We start from the raw sequence: 24,174 nt of genomic DNA on the forward strand, positions 1-24,174 counted from the left end.
TGGGGCGATAACATAACATTCTCCCTGTTTTGCACATCCGTTGGGATCCTCAAGAACAGAGTGTATTGTAATTTGCCTCGGGACAGTTTAAAGACAAAATGAAATCTGACAACTGCTGGCACAAACCTGTACGTCTCATTTCCCGATGTTCAACCCGCCTCTGTTGCAGTTTCAGCAAACTGCAATAAGAGATACTATTTGTTTTACCCAACATGCTTGTCTTCATCTTGCGTCTGCACCTTTGTTTTTTCGCCCTTCGAGGAAACTGATATTATCTAGTTATTAATCTGTCCTTCTTTACAGAGTCTCTCTCCCAGTCAACATTCCTCTGCATGACAATGCCACAATGTAGCACATTTCAGGCCGTAAATCATTAATTGCAAACTCAAAGAGGCTGAAGGCACGACATAGCACTGGCACAATGCACTTTATAATTTGAGGTTTTGTGGGAACACAAGGATCTGGACAGATTTATTTGTTTCCTTCCTCCGCAAGTAATTCGAGCAGCACATTTTTTTGCTGTCAACGTATGCTGTACTTATATGTGAGCCATACATGTACCATGAGCACGCATCGCGCTGGCAGACCACGTTCTGACCTGCATATCCCATCTTACAAATAACAGGAATTTTAACAGCACAGTTATGTGTTTTTTTTTGTCGACTGGACTTTATCGTTTACCACAATGCACAACAGTGGGTCTACAGTGCGCTTAAAGAGGGTTGTGTCCTGCTGTTTTTAAACCGTAAGAGTAACAGTTATTATATAGAATAATACATTTAGAGCATGGCACAACATTCTTCATTGGTCAATCTGCAACTCCATGAAAAATTACCCAAAAATGCTAATAATTTATCATAATTATGAATATCTTCTCTTTTTACGTGTGATACTGTACATTAAACAGCTAACCCATAATTTCCAATTCAACAACTAAGTTTGGACCCCGATACTATGTTTGAGCAGTAAGTCAGGGTCTTCTAGCATTTCCCAGAGCTTTCAATAGCCGCTTTCACACCAAGTACTTTGGCGTATTTAGTTCCCAGTACTTAGTCCCGCCAAACTCTTTTGTCCCTGTCCTAGTAAATTGCGTTCACACCGGAATAAGTCCCTGAGGGAGGATTAGGCAAATGAAGCCGCTGACGTCACTTTTTCTTCTTCTGCTTTGGGTTTACTGGCAGGCCGCAAACAACTTCCCGGCTTATACTGCCACTCGAAGTCCCCGGAGTCTCCCGGACTCCCCCGGACTTCGGGACTTCGGGTGGCAGTAAATCGCCACCCGAAGTCCCGGGCAAATCGCCAGAAGCGCCGACACCTCCTCATCACTCCACCGTTCCCACGTTTTATTTTGTGTTGCCATAAGTTAGTCTCTCTCCGTTGTTGCGCTGGTCTAATGCTAATGCTAATAATGCTAATGCCAGCAAATAAAATGGCGGCTTCACAAAACATTTTGGGAGTTTTACGGGTCGTGGTTTGCAATTTGCCCAGCCAATCAGAAATTGGAACATTTTCCTCCCCAGGAAAGTACCTGCTCTCTAGCAGGGACTGAAAAGGGGTGAAAAGGTTTACATGAACCAAGTTCTAGATCCAGATTTTTTTGGTGTGAACGCAAAATCCCAAGAACTATCGGAACTATTCCTGGGAAAAGTACTCCGTTGTGAAAGCGCCTAATCACACCTTACAGTCTTCATCAATGGACAAAGCTGGCTCTGTTGCCACAGACATACATGTGTTTACGTGGTCTAGGTGAGACCTAAAAGACAACCAAGCAAACTCTATCTGATGAAGAACAGGAAATAAATCAATATGAACCCACTTTATCTGAAGGTTAAGCTAAAAACGAGTGCAACTAAAAGGTCAAAATTATTCCTCAGTGCAATAGTAGTAGTAGTAGCAGACAAAGTTCTTTCAAAAAGTTTCTCTGGAACCTTAAATGGATGTTTACTGTCAACAAGTTTGTAAAAGATTGTTGACTGCTTCCTCATATGTTTTCTTTTAAAACTATTTTCGTACATGATTGAGCACATTCCAAAGGATTGACAGATTTGAAATTAATTAAACATTCCTTAAAGCAGCCAAACGAAGGCCTTTCTTATCAACATAACCCATTTCAACTTTGTAAACATCCTCATAATGCAGCCCAAATGTTTCAACATAGTCTGCTTTGTGTCTCACTGCTTTAATTGTGTGCAGTTGGGTTGCTTTTCCTATAAGGAGAATGATTAAAATTCAATTTTGTTGAACGATGTTGACTGTGGCTTATGGGGTAAAAAAAAAGCATAAATAATATGTGCTGCCAGCTTCGTGTTATGGAAAATCATTTGGTGCTCCTTAACTCAGCCGGGGTGCTGACAGTGATGACAGGTCTCGTCCGTCATGGGGGAACATAAAGATACACTTATTAAGCCGGTTCATTCCTGAAGGCTGATAACTGCTTTGGAGCCTTTAAACAACAAAGCTCTAAAGCATGTTTTAAAATATGGGGAAACTTGCACTACACAAACTGAAGGATTAGTTAATGGATGTTGGAAATCTGTGAGTTCTATCATCAGTTTTGAAATGTTACTATTCATACTAATGCTTGCTCCTTTACTTTAGTAGAGCAAAGAGGATGGGATACAACCATATGTTGGATGCCCACTTGGGTGGTAGACATCTGCCTTGTTAACTACCATCCTCAGACCCCATTAATTTGGCTGTTTTGAGGTTAGGACTGACAGTTCAGTCCTTTTCCAGAAAGTTCAAGGCCCAACAGTGTCTGAAACTGTTAGAATTTCCCTTCAGGTTTTCTGTGGATATGAGGCAGGTAAACAACTGTGTCAATAAAGTCCTGTTAAGTTTTTATGTGTTTTCCAACTGGGTTAATTCTGAATGTTTCCACATCCAGCGTCATAGTGACTTGTACTTGGAAAGCAAAGGGCTGATTTTTGACAAAATTTTCCAGAAACTATAAGTGTTCCCTCTATAATATTTGAGAATTATACATCACAAGTTGTTACCCTTTTTATAGAGATAATGGTGCATTTTTTATTGAAATCTGTTAAATGTCACACATGCTTTTAAAACCAGCCGTTGTTTATTGATTGTTGTAATGGGGGGCTGCTCTACAGGAATGAACTCTTCCTGTTATATCTGTTTTCAATAAATGGCTGGAATGAACACAGCCTGACCGCTCTCTGTCAGTGTCTGCATGACATGGTTAGAGAAACATCTGGAGGCAAGAAGAGGAAGACAGAAAGAGGAATGTGTAGAGCTAGAAAGGTGAAGGGAGGAAAAAAAAGTTAACTAGCTCTAGGTTTTTAATCAAGACAGCTGCATATGGGAGCAAGGAGAAGCAAAGAGGTTAGGGTTCTAACACATGTTATGATGTGTTTGTGGTGAAGTCTGCCGTTTGTTTGGGCTGCAGTTAGATATGCCTGGCAGCTCCCAGCTGGAGGTCTGAGCCCTGCCCAGCAGAGACTCACTCTAATTGGTCAAAAAAGGCAATGTGGCACCTCGGATTGAACTCATGCCTGGAGGCCAGGTATGGCATACTTAGCAGCATACTGAGGAAAGATCACAGTCTCGGGCTCGCAGTCCCCGACTGTCTTAAGGTCAGCAGTTCTCCCACGGCCGGCCGCACGAAAGGAGGAAAAGGAGATACAAGGCTTAACAATCACGCCTGGCCCTCTCAGGTTGACCAACTCAAGTGACACTTTCCTGAGAGTCAGCCAATTCCAGGCTGCTAAGAGGATACGTTTCTTCCTTCCTGTCCTGACACACATACCCAGCTAGCACCACTCAGAAGTCTTCAGGCTTGCTGCTCACCAGGCACAGCCGCTTTAGTCACTGTTTCACGCTTTCTAAAAGCCATGCGGCCCTGCAGCGTGGATGGGATCAAAGAGTGTGTCGCTGCAAAGACAAAGTCCTCACTAAGAGGATTGAGATCTTAAACCTAACTCTCACAAAGTCTAACTGTAACTGCAGGTAGGCAACAGGAAAAGGCCAGCTGTGTGGTTCATACAACTCCAAACAGATTAGAATAGATCCATCCATCCAATTTCTCACGCTTATCCCAAGGCTTTTTGCTGTGGCTGGGTCACAGAGTTGTTTAGAAAATGATATTTGATGGAATGCATTGTGAAATGTGATTGAAAAAGATTGAAGGAAGAAGATCAGCAAGAAGAAAAGCAGTACACAGTGGGGGGGATAGAGACACAGAGAGGTGTCTAATCTTGGCTTGAACCAAGGACACGTGTATTGATGTCACCTCCGGAGGTGTGTGAATGTCAATGGATCCTGTATTATGATAGTGGCAAGCCTCCTATTAATATTCTTATTTTTATAAAAGATGAAATAACTAAATCTGATGTGAATAGTTTGTTCTCTGAGACAAATCTGAGGAACATTGTTATGTGATTCCCCTTAATTTCTCAGCCTGTTTCATCTCTTGTTGTTTGACGGTACCCAACTTTATTGTTCTGGACACTTTGCACTACTTGCCCTGCATCAAATGGCAAACAGACAAAGTAAAAAACCAGCTGGTGGAAATAGGCTGAGCTATTGATTTACGTTCATTACGGGTACAAATGAATGCTTACGTTGCTATACGTCAGCTGGATTTGTGAGTAGGGAACAGTTTGCTTACAAGCTGGCCCAGAACCTTAGGTCAAGGCTATTCAATTAGTTCGGAATGGGGGCCGGTTGATGAAAATGATCCAAAGCAAAGGGCTGGGAAAAAGATGGCTTCATATTAAGAGCTTCAGATACAGTAAAACTCATCTCTTTAGACTCCACTTCGAGCGATATAATTACTATCAAAGCACTTATATACTAATAAAGGATTGGTTTATCTAAAGCCAGTTGTGTAGCACTTGAAATGTTTTGGCTCTATGAAACCTGATGTACTTACACTGAACAAAAATATAAACGCAACACTTTTGTTTTTGCTCCCATTTTTCATGAGATGAACTCAAAGATCTAAAACATTTTCTATGTACACAAAATAACCATTTCTCTCAAATATTGTTCACAAATCTGAAAAAATCTGTGATAGTGAGCACTTCTCCTTTGCCGAGATAATCCATCCCACGTCACAGGTGTGGCATATCAAGATGCTGATTAGACAGCATGATTATTGCACAGGTGTGCCTTAGGCTGGCCACAATAAAAGGCCACTCTGAAACTTGCAGTTTTGCTTTATTGGGGGGGTCTGGGGGGGTCCGAAAACCAGTCAGTATCTGGTGTGAGGGTTAGGATTAGGGTTAGGGTTAGGGTTAGGGTTAGGGTAATGTTGTGAATCGAGTGGCCTGTGTTCATCGTCCACAACATACGCCTGCCCATACCATAACCCCACCACCACCATGGGCCACTCGATTCACAACATTACCCTAACCCTAACCCTAACCCTAATCCTAACCTTCACACCAGATTCATACTTGCACAAGTCATGGGTCAATTTGGGTTTTATCCAAAATATTATATCCAATCATTGTAGGTCGATTTTGATAAAAGACGCAGCATAATAAATACAAGGCAATGCACTGTAAAAAAAAAATGCTATCACGGGGAGACGATGAAAAGCAATGGGTGTTCACAGATTGAAAATCAAAAGATGAAAGCTCAAAAATCTCTCTGTTTTTCTTTAATAAAGGGACAGGTGTAAGCGCTGCAGAGAGTTCTGCCAAAAAAGGCCAGAGCACAGCCCATTATGTGTGAATGTAACCCCTGTATATTTTGACACATGTTGGATCCTGACCTGACGCTGAGCAGGTGTGTGCCAGAATGGGCTAAAAGGCAGCATGTCCTGCACACCAGCTGCAGAGTGACTCTGGCTGAACCCTGCAGCCTGCTAAACCTGCGCGCCTGACGTGCTGTTTGGATTGTGGGTGACTGATTAGGTTGTGATGTGGAGCCCTTCAACCACAACGCTTCTTAGCTGCTGCACTCAAGGCGGCTAACAGCTGCACCCTGCAGCACCTAGCTGTAGGCTAATGGATGGCTTCCGTGTCGTATATGTGGAAGGGTTGACAGTCTGTATAGGAAAATGTAGATGTGGCAATGATGTTCGACGTTCTAGATGGTGTATGGAGCCACCTCTTAAACCCCTAATTTATCAGATCCTGCTTTTTTAGCAAAACAAACAATATGAACAAAGCAATCTATAATGGTTCAACAATGGATGCTCATTATCAGTTACGGGAGCTATTGCTTTATTTAACTCAACTTACATCACAAGACTCATAGCATATAATTCTCTGCTCAGATTAAAGCAGTAGTTTATCTAATATGAGAAGCACAAGCCATCAATTGTTTACAATTTTTGCTTGATAAGATTATCAAAATGGGTTTGTTGATTAGTTCATCTGCACACATGAATCAATTGTGTCAGCCTTGGAATTGTGAATCAAATACTCACCACTTGTGGATTTGTAATGTTGGTTTCAGGCTCACTAATGTCAAATAGAATAAAAGAAAAACATACATTAAAAAAAAATATTTGAACACTCCTAAGCGACATTTTTGCAAAGTAAATGGTTCAACACATAATAAGCTAACCTAATATATTGTATACATGTATTTATGTTAACATACTGCTTTTGATCACAGTTAACCCCTAACCAAGCCAGTGTTAAATTGGAGACTGTATTAAGACCTATTTAGCCAAAAATGGGAGTTTTTTTGAAATGTATAGGGACATTTTGATACTTTTATTAGAACTGGAATTGCTATTTAATCCATCATTAGTGCTGTTGGTTGCTATAATTGTGACTCTCTTTCAAGGAGCAATGAAACACAGAGTAACCCTTTTTGGAGACTGTTTGACACCCAAAAATAAGTGTTCACTAGATTATTCCTTTAAATGACCCATTGTATGTTTGTGCTTAGTGTATGTTCACACTCAAACACATGTAACTGAGCTCCTCACATCAGTGATTCTATAAAGGGCACGTGGAGCTCAGCCGATTGTTCAAGTGAAGAGAGTGAGGGTGTGTGGGGGGAGAAATTAATGGCTCCCCCACTGCTTATCGCTTAGCAGAGTGAGGCAGCAGTGATGTGGTGGTGGCAGTGGCGGTGGGGGGAGTGGCAGTGAAGTAGGTTGGTAAAGTAAATACACAGTGGAGTGCTCATCTTTCAGCAGTGGAAAAAGAGAAAATAATGAAAATGTAATCTCACTCCAGCTTTTAAATCTGTCTCCCCTGCAAGACCTTGAGAACAACATGTTTCCCATCAAATGGCAGATTCATCTTGAGTAACTCATGCACGGTCACATCCTGGTTTCTCTCGTAGTTCCGGGAACGCTGTGTGGGTGTCCAGCGGCAAAGGGATGACAGGGGGGAGACGGGAGGAAGGGCTCAGTGCGTGCATCATATCGACTGATTTGTGGGGAGGGGAAGCTATAATAAAGATGCCGGGACTGAAAGCAATATCTTCGCCTGGGACAACGTCTCTCTGAAGGGCTGCCTCCTATAGGTCATGTTCTCAAACCACCTGCTTTGCATTACAAGGCTGCAGTGTTGCTGGAGAGAGGCTGGTGTTCACACAAACCTTCTGGAAAATGAAACGATTTCCGATGGAGATGTCAATACTTAAAGCTCTATGAACAAACTATATTACTTTTCACAGTGGAGACAAAACTAGATTAATGTTCCCATCACATTATGAATGTGTTAATATGGATAAGCCAAAATTGCCCTTAGTGCCTGTTTTGCAGACATTTCTACTCCTTCAAATGATTAAGTGGGAGAAGATACGATATATATATTATATAATAACGTAATAAAGTAAGATTGAAGCAACAGTCAATCCTCAAATTAAATACAGAGATAAAGTCCGGATCAAATGTATGATAGAGGTTTCTCTTCATTGATGGTTACGTAATGCATAATGTTTATTTTTATAGTATTGTGTCTTAATATTTCTCCTTGGTTGATGTTGCAAATGGAGCTGCTGTGATCGGGTTACATTTCAGACTTGATCTTGCAATAAATTAATCTATCTTGATTGTATCGTATATACAGGACTGTCTCAGAAAATTAGAATATTGTGATAAAGTTCTTTATTTTCTGTAATGCAATTAAAAAAACAAAAATGTCATACATTCTGGATTCATTACAAATCAACTGAAATATTGCAAGCCTTTTATTATTTTAATATTGCTGATTATGGCATACAGCTTAAGAAAACTCAAAAATCCTATCTCAAAAAATTAGAATAGTTCCTCAGACCAAGTAAAAAAAAAAGATTTATAACAGCAAAACACAATCAAACATTTGAAAATGTCCATTAATGCACTCAGTACTTGGTTGGGAATCCTTTTGCACGGATTACTGCATCAATGCGGCGTGGCATGGAGGCAATCAGCCTGTGGCATTGCTGAGGTGTTATGGATGCCCAGGATGCTTCAATAGCGGCCTTTAGCTCATTAGCATTGTTGGGTCTGGTGTCTTTCAGCTTCTTCTTCACAATACCCCACATATTCTCTATGGGGTTCAGGTCAGGGGAATTTGCAGGCCAATCGAGGACAGTAATGCCATGGTCAGTACACCAGTTACTGGTGGTTTTGGCACTGTGGGCAGGTGCCAGATCATGCTGGAAAATGAATTCCTCATCTCCATAGAGCTTTTCAGCAGACGGAAGCATGTAGTGCTCTAAAATCTCTTGGTACACAGCTGCATTTACTCTGGGCTTGATGAAACACAGTGGACCAACACCAGCAGCTGACATGGCTCCCCAAACCATCGCTGACTGTGGGAACTTCACACTGGATTTCAAGCAACTTGGATTTTGCTCCTCTCCAGCCTTTCTCCAGACTCTGGCGCCTTGACTTCCAAATGAAATACAAAACTTGCTTTCGTCTGAAAAGAGGACTTTGGACCACTGTGCAACTGTCCAGTGCTTCTTTTCCTTAGCCCAAGTCAGACGCCTCTTCCGTTGTCTTGAGTTCAGAAGTGGCTTGACCATGGGAATACGGCTATTGTAGCCCATTTCCCGGACACGTCTGTGAACAGTGACTTTTGATACCTGGACTCCAGCTTCAGTCCACTGTCTTTGAAGCTCCCCCAAATTCTGGAAGCGACTCTTCTTCACAATGCTGTTAAGGCTGCGGTCATCTCTCTTGGTTGTGCAGCGTTTCCTGCCACATTTCCCCCTTCCAACAGACTTTTTGTGGATGTGCTTTGAAACTGCACTCTGTGAACAGCTTGCTCTTTGAGAAATTTCTTTTTGTGTCTTACCCTCCTGATGGAGGGTGTCAATGACGGTCCTCTGGACAGCAGTCAGATCAGCAGTCTTCCCCATACTTGTGATTTAGTTTACTGAACCAAGCTGAGGAAACCCTTAGAGGTGTTTCGAGTTAATTAGATGATTCAAGTGATTCGTTGAACACCCTACTAGTATACTTTTTCATGATATTCTAATATTTAGAGATAGGATATTTGAGTTTTCTTAAGCTGTATGCCATAATCAGCAATATTAAAATAATAAAAGGCTTGCAATATTTCAGTTGATTTGTAATGAATCCAGAATGTATGACATTTTTGTTTTTTTAATTGCATTACAGAAAATAAAGAACTTTATCACAATATTCTAATTTTCTGAGACAGTCCTGTATATCACACAACAAAATGTCAAGCTTTTTGTGATGGCCAGAACTGATCTTTTTGCTTTTCACCCTTGGCATTTAAAAGTAAGAATAAATCTGATGTTACGTTATGAGAGTGAGTCATTTCTTGTAGTAAGAACATTGAGAAAAAGCATCAATTTCAGCCTCTTTTAAAAGAGTACAATTTTGGATCATTCAACAAGTTTATTGGAAACACTCAGGGCTTTACAGCAACACCTGTGTTCAAAGGTCCCTGTTCCACCTGAGGGAAACTGCATTGGCCACTGGAGGCAGCAAACACACTTTGAGCAGCTATTCTGTCAGAATCGGAACATAGTGAAGAGCAACCTTTGTATTGCATTACAACACTATAGGTGTCCGGGTTGTCTTAATAAACAAGACACAAGAACACAACGTTGTCACGGTAATACTTAAATAAAATTCCCAGGTTCAGCTGTGAGATTACGCATTATGTAATATAAGCATATGCCCTGGCTTCTCTTTACACCCTGTATCGGTGTGCATTCAATTAACGGTTAACAAATGGTCAGTCGACATGAAAACTCTTGAAATCTAATTAAGACCCAGATAAAAAAAGTATTTTTCCCTAGGAAATGCATAATACAATGTCTTGTTTACAAATGCACTTTCAGATTAAGTCACACGCAGACTTTGCACTCAGAAAACCTCAGCGCTTCTGCCCGTGCTGAACAACTGGTACACGTCAGATTAATATTTCCTGACCATATAGTCTAATGTATTTTTGCCACGACCACCTGTGAAATTCCCCATGTGAACTTTATTTCTGACACAAAATATTTGGGAGCTACTTGACATAATGAAGAAGTGAAAGCGAGTGAGAGGGGGAAAATACACAGCGTCATGCATGCTTACACACACGCACACACTTACACACATTCAAACGCACATACTTATCCTTTCTTGGAAAGCCACACGTTTCTAATTATATCCTGGGTTTCAAATAAAAAGCGTTTACAGCCAATTCGTTTGCGTAAATGCCATTCCTGTATGTGTGGAGAGATGTAACAATTTCTACCCCGAGACAATAAATAGTTTATTGCTTTTATTTGTGATGGCTTTATGTTGTATTGCCAAGCCCTCAAAAGAATAGAAAAAAAAGCATATTTTCCCACTAATGACTGTGTGTGATTTATATAAGTCTGCCTTTGACATGGGGGTGTATGTGCTTTCAAACCGAGCGTAATTAGACCTCTGGAGCTGCATGCAGCGCAAACACATCGGAGAGCAACGCTGTGCTTCCCAGAGAGGCTCTGCAGTGCGGTTTGGGTATGATGCTGAACGGCCGGTGCATGAGAAAAAACGCCCGGAGGTTTCCCTTCCAAACCCACGCACTCACGGAATCGCGCACACACACAGAGGTCAATGATATCTGAAACAAACATAATGATTGGCTTTGACACACTTTCAGAATCAGATACAAGGGGAGAAGAAAGAACATATAAATTGGCTCAGTGGGGATATAAAGAGTCAGTCAAGCATGAGCTGTTCCCTGCCGAGCGGAGAAAGAGCGGACTCCCCTCCCTCCTTCATCCTCGCTGACCCTGAATGCTCACTGAGTGATTTTAACAAAGTTCACCAAGGAGCAGGAGTTCACACTTTTGCTGGCACCCCTCACCCCCTCTGAATCCTCCTCCTCTTCTCTCCTTCCTGTTTCTCTTTGTCTTCATCTCTTTCTCGTGTCGATGAGAAGAAAAAGTGTACGGAGACGTTTCTGTTTCTGGGTGCCCGTCAAGTGATTTCTAATGACACACTGCTCCCGTCCCCACAACATGTATTTTAGAGTAAATGAATCAGGCAGTACATGGCCTCATTAAGTTGAAAGTGCCGCTCTCTGCCACAAAAGTACATGTTGCTTCGGAGCCGGGCCGTTCACACCAAGAGGCAGAGCTGCAACGTCTGCAGATTGTCTGATTGTGTGTTGGTGTACTAACCGGAGAGGCTGGAAGTGTGTGTGAGTATTGGGTATTAGGGTAGATCAACCATTGAGAAACTCTGGAATTTCACTTTATTGACACATTGGCTGCATTCAAAGGCTCATCCACTTTACTATAGACCTCCCGTTCAAAACCAGAGTCAACTAGATTTGTTTAGGGGCCTGTACACCAAGCCGAGTCGAGCGTCTGTGGCCGCCAACCGTCACACGGAGTTCTTGCGGTCTGTCTGACGACTTAGGCTGTAGCTGGACCTAACCACTTGCAGATTCACTCATTTTGTGTGGTTTTTCTACTTTGTCCCTTTGACGTTCCATTTGTCTTTCTGCAAGCAAAAAGACTGAAAATCGAAAAAAAAAACACAAAGCAAAGAACGGCAAAAAGTCTAGTATCAGTTGGACCTTTTTATCAAACTGTAACGGAGGTGATCTCTGGGGCCGTAGATCTCGGTCTCCGTTACGTATTATATAGCTTCACTATTGGCGAAGCATATTCATTTGTTCCATGGTAAAACATTTCACAGGAAACATTTGATGTATAAAAGATGACAAGAGCTTGTGTGGCGTTCAAACCTTTATAGAGCTCCTGCGGATGATGTCACATATGCTGGTCACGTGACGAGAAACGAAGGGGGCAGCCATTTTGGCAGTAATCGCGTCAGTAAATTCATTGGCAGGCACTGGCAGACTGTCGAGGATGGTGGATAACTGCTGTGCACCAGGTTGCACAAATAGGCGTGGGAAGAAGAAAGGTGTATCTTATTATCGCATTCCAAAAGACGCGGAGAGGAGGGAAAAGTGGATCGCAGCGATTAAAAGAGCCAGGAGCCGTCTGAACAAGACTGAAAGATGGGACCCCCCGGCCGTTTGCTTTCGCTTATGCAGTGATCACTTCATATCAGGTGGGTGAAGGAATACAGTACAATGCTACAAAAATAGATAAATAAAGGTTAAAAACGCCAGCCACTTTGGTTGAGTACGTTCAAAAATACAAACTAGTTTCAGACGCACTGCAGTAGCTATCCAAGCTAATAAACAAACATGCTAACGTGACACTGCCGTAGCTAGACAAGCTAATAAACAAACAATGCTAACGTGACACTGCCTATCAAACTGGAATAATTTAATACTTACCCTTGCAGTGATGATGCCGAAGTTTTTGGATGTAAGACTCCACAGTTGAATGTTGTTTACGAAGCCGGACTGACACCATTTGTAAGCCTCCAAGCTTTTGTAAGCTCTGAGGGAGTCTCCTGAGTACACTGATTGAAAGCTTACAAGATAGCTGTGGATGTCCGCGTAGCGCAAGTCGGGTACATCGTCTTCAGAGCAGGAGGTTATGCTCTTGAAAAGCACACCGGGTGCATTATATGGGTCGCTTATATTTAATCTTTCTAATTTTGTACTATAAAGCCGAATTTCACTTGAATTAAAATGAGATGTATACTCGCACGGTAGGAAAACGCTGGCGCCGGTCGTCATGTTTACTGCCAAAATGGTGGCTGATAACCAAAAGTCACGTGACCGCAGGAGCTCTATATAGACAAGTTTACGCGCCAAAACACGGGTAGCGCCATGACACTACACAAATGCACTTCATTTCCGCCGGAAGTCTTTTGCACAGCGTCTGTCGGTGTAAACCGATGTAAACAGTCAGACGGGCACTGGTGTAAACACAGCGATTTCGATGCTAACAGTGATGCTAGCTTGGGAACACGATTCTACTTCTTTGACTGGAGATGGCGTTACTCTCCCCCACCCGAATTCAGTGCAAAACTGGGAGGATAACATGACGACGTGGCCCAGCATAAAACCAAAATAAACTGCCTTATTTAGGTCTTGCCCACAGGAGCCAACAGTTGTCTGTTGTTTACATAATGCACAATTTACATGATCTCTTTATGCTGTGCAATATATCATATGTGCCTGTACTGTTTGAGTGAAAATAAAGTTTGATGTAATTTAATTTCATTATTGCACTGTTATTGCATTATTGCATTTCATATGTTCCTTAGAGTGCTACAATTTCTTTTAACACAGTTCATCATTCATATTAAGCTCATACTGTACATAAATAACACTGAATTAATTAATTGTTGAGAGGAAACTAAAGAAATGGCTTCAACAAGAAAGATCACATGTTTAATCCTAACAGGTATTACAAATTAAAATATAAAAGCAGCCCACACAATTACATCACTATGAAAATATTCATATATAATATTAAAAAATACAATGCATGCAGTATTTGTTGTGTTTATCTGTATTTAATGAACAACATGGCTGGGTGCTGGGTGCTGGTTTGTGGTCGTAGCACTCTCTATCTAACCACTCGTTCAGGTGCTTTCTCGAGTGATTGCAACCAACTACCGCACACGTAGTTCCCGAACCACTTTTCTTCATGTTGTAATTGTTATATCCTCTTTGTCTCTGCGATATCAGTGCTTTGTCGGCACAACGGAGCTAGCTAGCAAAACAAACCCAGTCCGCCAAAACGGAAGTGCATTGCATCGAAGGGAGGAGTTCAGGATGTAGAGCGGAAACGGCTCAATAACTTGTGTATATACAGTCTATTAGACCCTCCAGAAAAACGCGGGCAAAAACCCTTGATTATGCGGGCTAAATTCCTTGATTATGCGGGCTAAAATCCTTGATGATGCGATTAAACATGCAGAGTTTTTATGTGATCTTATGCGGTGAAATTGCGGGAAGTTGCGAAATATGCGGAAAGTTGCGAAATATGCTAAATATGCGGGGGAAAAGAATAACAATTTTTTAAAATATTGGGCTGTCTTATTTATTCTCTCTCACCCACAACCTGCCACTGACGTTAAACCCCTTTACTATTCAATATTAAACACATTCAATGTTTATTTATTGTAAAAGCAATTGGGCTATTTTAATCTCACACCCCCCCCCACACACACACACACTTCTCCGCCTTATTCTGTTTTCATTTACTCGTTCGTTATCTGACCAGCTTCAATCTTGTAGGCTACTCACTTCGTTTCTTGTAGCCCTCGAAAGCGTTTTGGAGGTTGAAGCCTCGGTGGACGTGAGTTGTTTGGCTTTCTTGTCCGCAGCAGCAGAAAGCATTTTCGAATGTTTGAATGAATCAAAGTGGGTCCCCACCGTCGATTTTCTCTTATGCTCCAACACACAGTTGCACGGGGTGCAGAATAGTTTCCCCCCGACTTTTTGCCCGGTCTTTAGTAGAAATGTTCGTTGGTAAATGAGATGGATTAGATTTTTTCATCTTGGTGTTTTCTCTATCGTGTGAGCTCCACACTTTCACTCTATACATAGACCCTCCAGAAAAACGCGATTCTGCGATCGCAGAATTTCCCGCATAATCAGCAAAATGCCGCAGATTTTTAAAAGTCCGCATATTTATCAAAAGGCCGCATAATCCCCGCATTTTTCCACACAAAGTTGAGAAAAAAAATAAAAAAGTTAACTCGTCTTGACGAGTAGTGATGATGACGCAACGTCATCAGCCCGCGCATCACAGAAGGCAAACACCGTCGTGTGAAGGTGTGGAATTCACACACCAAGATGAACAAATCGAATCCATCACATTTACCCAGGAACATTTCAGCTAAAGACCGGGCAAAGCAGTACCCCAATGTCTTGCACGAAAGTGGGGGGAAACTGTTCTGTACCCCGTGCAACTGTGTGTTGGAGCATAAAAGGAAATCGACTGTGAATACCCACTTCGATTCGCTCAAACATTCAAAAATGGTTTCTGCTGCGGACAAGAAAGCCAAGCAACTCACGCTCACAGAGGCTTCAACCTCCAAAACCCTTTCGAGGGTTGCAAGAAACGAGGTGAGTAGCCTACAATATTGAAGCTGGTCAGATAACGAACGAGTAAATGAAAACAGAATGAGGAGGAGGTGTGTGTGTGTGTGTGTGTCTGTGTGTGTGTGTGTGTGTGTGTGTGTGTGTGTGTGTGTGAGAGAGAATAATCACCTTTATTCCGCTTCCCGCATATTTCACAACTGTTCGCATATTTCGCAACTTTCCGCATATTTCGCAACTTTCCGCATATTACGCAACTTCCCGCAATTTTCCCGCAATTTTCCCGCATAAAATCACATAAAAACCCCGCATTTTTATCGCATAATCAAGGATTTTAGCCCGCATAATCAATGATTTTAGCCCGCATAATTAAGGATTTTGGCCCGCGTTTTTCTGGAGGGTCTATATACAGTGTTGTTTACATTCTGTGATGCGCGAGCTGATGACGTCACGTCAAGACGAGTTAACTTTTTTTCCCCTCAACTTTGTGTGGAAAAATGCGGGGATTATGCGGCCTTTTGATAAATATTCGGCCTTTTAAAAATCTGCGCCATTTTACTGATTATGCGGTAAATTCTGCGATCGCAGAATCACGTTTTTCTGGAGGGTCTAGTCTATGGTTCAAACCCGTTTTATTGAATGGTTGACGTCAGTATGAGAAACACATATTAATCCTTAATATCGGGAGGCTGGATTGGCACGCCAAGTTGGCGTGGAATCGCTAATCGCACTTTGTTCACCCATAGGTTGCGATTAGCGATTCTAGTCATTTCTAAGCTGTTTAGACTAAGCAATATACATTTTTGTTATATATTTGTCATATCATCCCTGCAGTAGTTATCATAATAATCACCTCCACCTGTTCTCGGTTAGTGCTAGATCGTATACCTCCTGGGTTTTAGGCGGAAGTGGCGTAACCTGCCACTCAGGACAAGAGACGAGCATGAATACATAATTTTTCCACAAAAATATCATAAGTATAATACTTTATATAATAACTTTAGAGGACAGCAGGCTATTACTAATATTTAAAAAAAATTAAATCTCACAAGAAGAAAAGCACAGATGCGATGTAACTCTCAGAAAGCCACTGAGTGCGTTTGATTTTGGATTACAGTGATACACACAGTAAGAGGTTTATTTAAAAAAAGGGGGGAGATTTTTTAGGAGCGTGCTCCCTCTCACTCCTGTTCACTGTCCTCCGGATTCCTACAGCACTCCAGAGTCGCGAAGAGTTATTGTTATTATAAATAGTGGCTCTGGAGCAGCCTTCCTCGAGATTGAGAAACACCCTCTGGCCGTTTCTCAATGTCGAGTAAACATGCTGCAGAGCCACTATTTCAAGTACACTACGTCATCGAGTGGCGCCGAATGCTGGGCATTTAACATGCATTTAAACAGTCCTTCGGTGCCACTCGATGACGTAGTATACTTGAAATAGTGGCTCTGCAGAAGGTATACTCATTGAGAAACGGCCCCTGAGTGTTTCTCAATGTCGAGTACGCTTGCATGGTAGCACATGTCTTCCGAGCGTCTTGTTTCAGAAGCGAGGCAAGAATACTTCCTAGCATTCGAAAAACGAAGGGTGGAACAGGCTAGCAAGTTTGCAGGTGTGCTTCATATGAGAGGCCCTGCCTTACATTTTCCGCCACAGATTTGGGGAAATTGGTCTGTGCGCAAAGCATTGTGGGGATTTTAAGACCGTGGAGTCTACACATGTGCAGCCTCGAAATGTCTCCAAACTAAGTACGCTGGGCTCGGTAGTACTTTCTCAATGTCGAGTATACCTGCTGCAGAGCCACTATTTCAAGTATACTATGTCATCGAGTAGGACTGTTTAAATGCATGTTAAATGCGGAGCATTCTGCGCAACTCTATGACGTAGTATACTTGAAATAGTAGCTCTGCAGCATGTGCACTCGACATTGAGAAATGGCCACAGTCTCCGGTCCCAAGGTCCGTCACCGTAAAGAGTCCCCGGGGAAACGGCAAACCCTCTTTTATCGTTCCGGGTGGGGTTATTGAGCAGGGTGGAGGCAGGGGTGGTTTTATATCATGTACATTGATGTTGTTGGTTTATAATATTTTTCCTTTCATGCATTAATTAGGTATAATTTAATTAATGGATGTTATTTTCAAGTAATGTTTATTTTCTTTGAACTGGTTTCATTTACCGAGCTAACCATCTGTGCACATACCACCCCTTTTGATGGTACAGTCCAATTGTTGGGCCTATAAAAGGTGGCATGTTGGGCTCATTGGGAGATGGAATAGTGCTGGAGACAGTCATATGGAATATGGATGCTGTTAATAGCATTTTTTATTTTTTATTTAACGTTTATTTAACCAGATAAAAAGCATTGAGATAAAATCTCATTTACAATGCTGACCTGGCCAAGAAGGCAGCAACGTTACACATAACACATAACACATAAAATACAGAGAACATAACTAAGAAAACAAAAGACGAAAACAGCAGTTACTACATTGTGCACATTAGGACAGTAAGAAAGGCACTACTTATTACTGCAAGAGCAGCTGGTGGTAAGGACTTCTGACAACTTCAATTTAAAACATGCTATAGAGACAAGTGCCGTCAGTTTGAGGCGTGATTGAAGGTCATTCCAAGACCAAGGACCATAATAAAAGAGACTCCTTTTGATACGATGGCCTCGTAAGAACTCAGATGCTCAATTCCGTTGCTTGGTAATCTTCTTTATTGTTAAGAAAACCAAAGCTATCAATAATGACTCCTAGGCTCTACTAGGATTCTCCATATAATCACTAGGTTCAACTAGGTAATGTAACATGAATCTCTGGTAAACAGGCATAGAGATAACGACATCACAAGACGAACCGACACCAGACAAAGGGAGAGAAGGACTAAATATACACATTAGGCAATGGGGCACAGGTGGACACAATCAGGGGTTGGAACAACAATCACTCTAGCAGGTGCCACACGGACAGGAAGTGCCGACACCTGGAGAGAGAGAGTAGAGTAATTAACATCAAAAGACAGATATACAAAACACTAAAACACAACAGCTAACAGGATACTATCGCTAAAACCTTACACCTTTTTCCAGCCTCAGTCCGCACAGCTGGAACCTGGAACCGTATCCAGGCACTGGATCTGAGGTTGTAAAAGTCACAAAATGGAGCAAATCTGGCACATATGTACAGTGGAAGCTTTCCTAAAATGGCTTTATACATTAATAAAAACCAATGCTGCATCCTACGCATAGTGAGTGAGGACCATCCAGTTAGGCTATACAGTGTGCAATGATGAGTCCTATTGGGTGCATTTGATATATAACGCAGTGCAGCATGGTAGAGTGGGTCAAGTTTGGCCAAGACAGTGGGACAGGCAAATCTATAAATGGTATCACCATAGTCCAGCTGGGACAGGAATAAGCCAGAGACCAATCTTTTACGGGATGAAGTTGAAAAATAACATTTAAGTCTGTAAAGGAAGCCAAGAGTGAATTTCAATTTCTTTGTTAGAACTTCAATATGGTGTTTGAAATTCAGATTACTGTCCAACCAAAAGCCAAGATATTTGTAGGTATCAACAAACTCAACAGAGACGCCATCAAGGGTGTCAATGGAGAGGCAAGAGGACGCTGATTTGGGAGCAAAAAGCATTGCTTTGGTTTTCTTACTGTTAAAAAGCAGTTTGGAATCAAGAAGTGCATGCTGCAGCTTGATAAAATCAGATTTTAAATTGGAAACGGCCATATCCAGAGAAGGAGCACATGAATATACAATAGTGTCATCAGCATACATATGATAGGTAGAAAATTGCATCTGATTACAAATATTGTTTACATATAATAAAAAGAGCAAAGGCCCCAAAATAAAGCCCTGTGGAACTCCCTTCTCCAAGGTGACAGGGTCAGAGACAGTGCTACCCAACCTGACGCATTGAGTACGGTCGGTTAGATAACTCTGAAACCAGCAAATGGCATTATGACCGAAATGAGACACCAACATAATATTAGACATAATGTGGTGATCTACAGTATCAAATGCTTTGGCTAGGTCAATAAACAATGCAACACAAACTGATTTGTTATCCAAAGCAGCCTTAATATCGTCTAAGACTTTCAGACTGGCAGTCACAGTACTGTGCTTTGATCTGAATCCAGATTGCATAGGGTTAAGGATGTTGTGTGAATTTAAAAAAAGTTTTAGCTGACTGTTAATCATGTACCAAATGATTAATAAATGCCCACACCGGGTTGTATTTGGACGTTCTGCCTCTGCCACCTTACTTTGGTCGGGCCGCTCACTTGCCAGTACCACACAAACATATTCTTGAATCAACATTGAAACAAATTCATAGATGTTTAAAAAACGTTCAGATTGTTTTTTTGTTGCAAAGACAGACAAATGAGTACAGGATGTGCGTGCATGTCATCAGTCACCTCATTAGTTGTGGTCTGTGCTGTGTCTTCAAGTACAGTTTTTAACAGAACACAGACATTTGATCTACTTTGTCAGCACTGTGGAAAAGTTTCTTTTAATGCAGAACTTATTTTCTCGTTCTCTGTTGTTGATTTTCATTTGACACGCTGACTGGATTTATGGTTCACAGAAGACCCTTGTAAACATCTTAATGGATTGTGTATAGACCCGGTCGTAGGACTGAAGCTGCTGCTCTGCCATTAGGCTGCTTTGCAACATAGGCTGTGTAAACAAGCCTAATTTCATACAAGTCAGTAGAGTATAAAGATAGCCAAGCTGATATTTCCCAATGACCCTGGTTCATGTCGGTACATGCAGCCAATAGACACATGAAGTGTATCGATGACGTTCACTCTTTATGCTTTTGAGAACATGCTTGGCCTGTGGTATTGCTGCTTGCAACTTTATCCGGAGAACCGCTCTTCCAAAGAACTTCCAACTGCTCTTATTTTGGCCCTGATCAGTCCACTGCCATGATATAGTTAGAGTATACAAATCCTTACGACCAGGCTATTTCCTGAAAACAAAACGTTTGTTTAGACGGTTGTATTGCTGTTCTACAGAGTAACATCGCGGGTCTCTGTTTCTTCATCTCATCTTGAATTTACAGTGGCAAGTGTAGGAGAGGGAGCTGTACCCGGCGTGTGGGTGGGCGGTGTTAAAGTTATTAGGGGTCCCCTCCATAGATGTATAAAGAGAACTTGATACAGTGTTTGAGGCGAGTCCTCATTTATCTTGTGCTGATGACATTGCGGTATTTTTGTCAACATCATGCTAACTATAGCCACAATATATCCACACTACTGACATTGCAATTATTTTTTGCAACCAACACTTTTTTTGCATGTCCCTCACTAGAAACAAACTCTTCTTGGGGATTACTCATTTCATATTGCTTAACTTGAGACCAGATCCTGTATTGTGCATGCGCATATTGTGATATGACATATTGTGCAACTTTAGCTTGGTCCCCTCTCAAAACACTACACAGTATTGTACTATAAAAAAATATGTCTCATAGATGTCTCTTAAGGCACTTTTCGTTGTTCCTCAACAAGGCAACCCTCAATTGTGTTGTCGATCAATTGACTGGCTGTTGAAAGACAGACATTACATACATACATACATACAAACATACATACATACATACATACATACATACATACATACATACATACATACATACATACATACATACATACATACATACATACATACATACATACAACAAATCGTTCCGATTTCGATGTGCTAGTGCTGCTACTGAATCCCTTTATCTTGACAAAAACGCTAGTGAGTAAAACTAATTAGTAAAATATTAAGACCCATGTTATAGATTACATTTCTAATCAACACATTTCACCCTATTTAAAATGAATTCTCAGTGCACACAACAAACATAGTTTAAGTCAAATGATTTCATCGTGCTGTTGGAGAACTGAGGTGACCTCAGGAACAAAGGATGGGTGTGTGATGCATTGTTTATCCCCTTTTACTGTGTGTGTGTGTGTGTGTGTGTGTGTGTGTGTGTGTGTGTGTGTGTGTGTGTGTGTGTGTGTGTGTCACAGCAAAAGGGGATAACCAATGCATCAGCTCTGACTAACAAAACTAACTGTGCAGCTAACCACATTTTCTGCAGAATCAGGATATGATAAAAGACATATCCCCAGTCACTCACACACATAGACACAAATCCCTCCTCTATGTCTTCATTTCCCAACAAAATGTATAAGGTACTTTTTGTTTATAAGCCTTAAATTTGCTGACAAAAAACAAGACAGACAAGTAAGGACGTCGTACGATGACGTTTGTGAGCCATATGGGAACCACTGACGTCATTGTCGGCACTTTCTTTCTCAGCACTGCTTTGTAAAGGTCATATCTTTCCAGTAAGGATTCAGCATGAGGCCAAGATTTTAAAGGACACATGCAAACAGCTCATAACACTTCGATCACCAAACTGCCAAACAAGCTAGAGGAGGTAAAATCATTGTATTTCCTAAAGGGAAAAAAGGAGAATAATTTATTGCATTGATAAGTTTCAAATTCCCATTAGCGGGGGTCCTGCTGTTAGTGAGGACAGATTGATAACATTGATTTTCACTGTGTCAGAGTCACCTGACTGTCGACGACTGGTGGAAACATATCAGGAGGTTTCAGCAGCCAATCACAGCTCGGCCGAGCAGTATGTCAATCATCGCATCGCAACCAATGGTTTACTCTGCAGCTGGGCTCAGGCCCTGCCTCCTCCGCTGAGCCGTCAAAGGGTTAAAAATAAATTCATTGTGGTCAAATCATCTGGTCGTTTGATCGAACAGAAAGGCTTATTTATTCTTCTGTCCTGCCAGAAAAATACACACAGAGGATGGACTTAAGACTGTTAACCATGTTTCTTGTATTGGATATTATAGCTTAATATTGGGGTTCAGCTTTATTAAATATAGATTGATTTGAATATCCTGGTTAAATAATATATATATATATATATATATATATATATTATTATTATTATTCAAATCAATCTTTCTGTAGACAGTCCAGCTCATTACAGTGATGTTACATGCACCAATACAATCACTACATAAAGAAAAAAGAGATAGAAAACAGTTTTGAGGGGATTTTCTTTGAAAAGATGATTTTACATTTTCTAAAACACAGTATAATTTATTTATTCAACCATTCACCAGGTTAGGGTGTAAGATTTAAATATCTTGACATGAAATGAAACAGAGACAACATTTGAAAAGAGGAAGCAATAAAAAGATGGAATAACCTAGAAAATAACTAACTAGAACCTAATTGCTTCCAGTTTCTAAAATAGATAGTTGGATTATTTTTCTTTTCATTTTAACCGTAAACTGAATAACCATTAAACACATGTGAGCCACACAAGAAGTTACTCCATATTCCTTACAATGCTGCAGCCTTCGTTACATTTCTTTATTCGAATGCCCCCCTGTCCCCTCCTCGCTGCTCTTTTCCCTACCACCCCCACTTCTCTAAGTGGCAGGTGGGACATAAAATGTTGGGAGGTCTTGAGCTCAGGACATCAAAAGGATGCATCATGGGTGAGTCACCCCCATCGGCTCCAGATCACTGCCCTGCATCATGAAAACAGAGCGGCTGTGCATAAAACACTCGTTGGCGGCGAGGAGAATGGAAAGTGGGACACGACCGGTCACAGAGGAATGTAATCAAAGTGCGTTTTATTATGTTCCGCAGCAGGACCAAGGGACTCTGTAGACCTTACCTCACACGTCATTCAACTTAGTCACTGTATGCCTGATGCATGCCCGCTTTGATTTTGAGCGTGTTCAGATGAGTGTGCACGCATTCCTCTCGTTTGTTACATGAGTGCGCTGCATGGTTTTTCAGGGATAAAGAACGGCTGGACTGTCATTTGTAGTGTTTGTCATACGTAAATAACCATACCAGTGTGTGTTCAAGTTTTAACTCTTAAACTCCAACATGTAGTTAAGTTAACGTGAAACTTCTGGCGTCTTTACCACAAACAAGACTTCTGTAATTGCACAAATTAATTTGCGAGCTTGATTATAAAGCCGTACTCAAGATCATTAAATGTCGCTCATTCAAAAGAGGAATATCTTTTAAGAAAAAAGTTTTGGGGGTTTCCCACAAGCACAAGACTGTATGCCCAACGTGTTTTCCAACATTGTCTGAAGAGAAAAGCATTGACACTCTCACAATTGAGGACGAGACACGATAATTGTTAAAATTAAGATAATAATGGCTGTCGGAGTGTCACCATTTTGCCAACTGAGGCCAGTTAAGTGTGAAGCTTTGAAAATGGGTTTGTCCATTTAATCTGTCCAAACATGAAAATAAAATGGTACACAGTCTTTTTTCTCATGATGATTTCAGGCACATAATAAGAGGTACAATTAAGGACAAAGGAGTAACAGTAATACATTGTGTTCGTACTTCTTTGCTTACAACAGTTCATTAATATCTTTCAGAACAAGCCTGAGAAAGACATATGCAGAAAGATCAATGAAAGAAACTACATTGAGTTGTAGATGTTTTTTGGGACAGTTGCTAACCCGGATTGTTTTTCTTGACCAGTTTGTTTTTGTTTGCTCTTAAACCATACATTGTGTATGAATTTCAATATGTGCATTGTAGAGCATCCAAATAAATGAGCATCCTGCTAAATCTAGAAAACTCATGAAACATAAGAATGACATAATAATTGAACTCAAAATAACACAGATGTTGACATAAGTAGAGTAATGAGAAGTCTGCAGTTATGTCCTCATAACTTCTTCAATGTACAAATGTTTGTGATAGTTACTCTTACCATACGACTAAAGTTAGCATAACAATTCTG

Source organism: Notothenia rossii (assembly GCF_949606895.1).
Source record: "Notothenia rossii genome assembly, chromosome: 1".
In the NCBI taxonomy this organism is placed as follows: domain Eukaryota; kingdom Metazoa; phylum Chordata; class Actinopteri; order Perciformes; family Nototheniidae; genus Notothenia; species Notothenia rossii.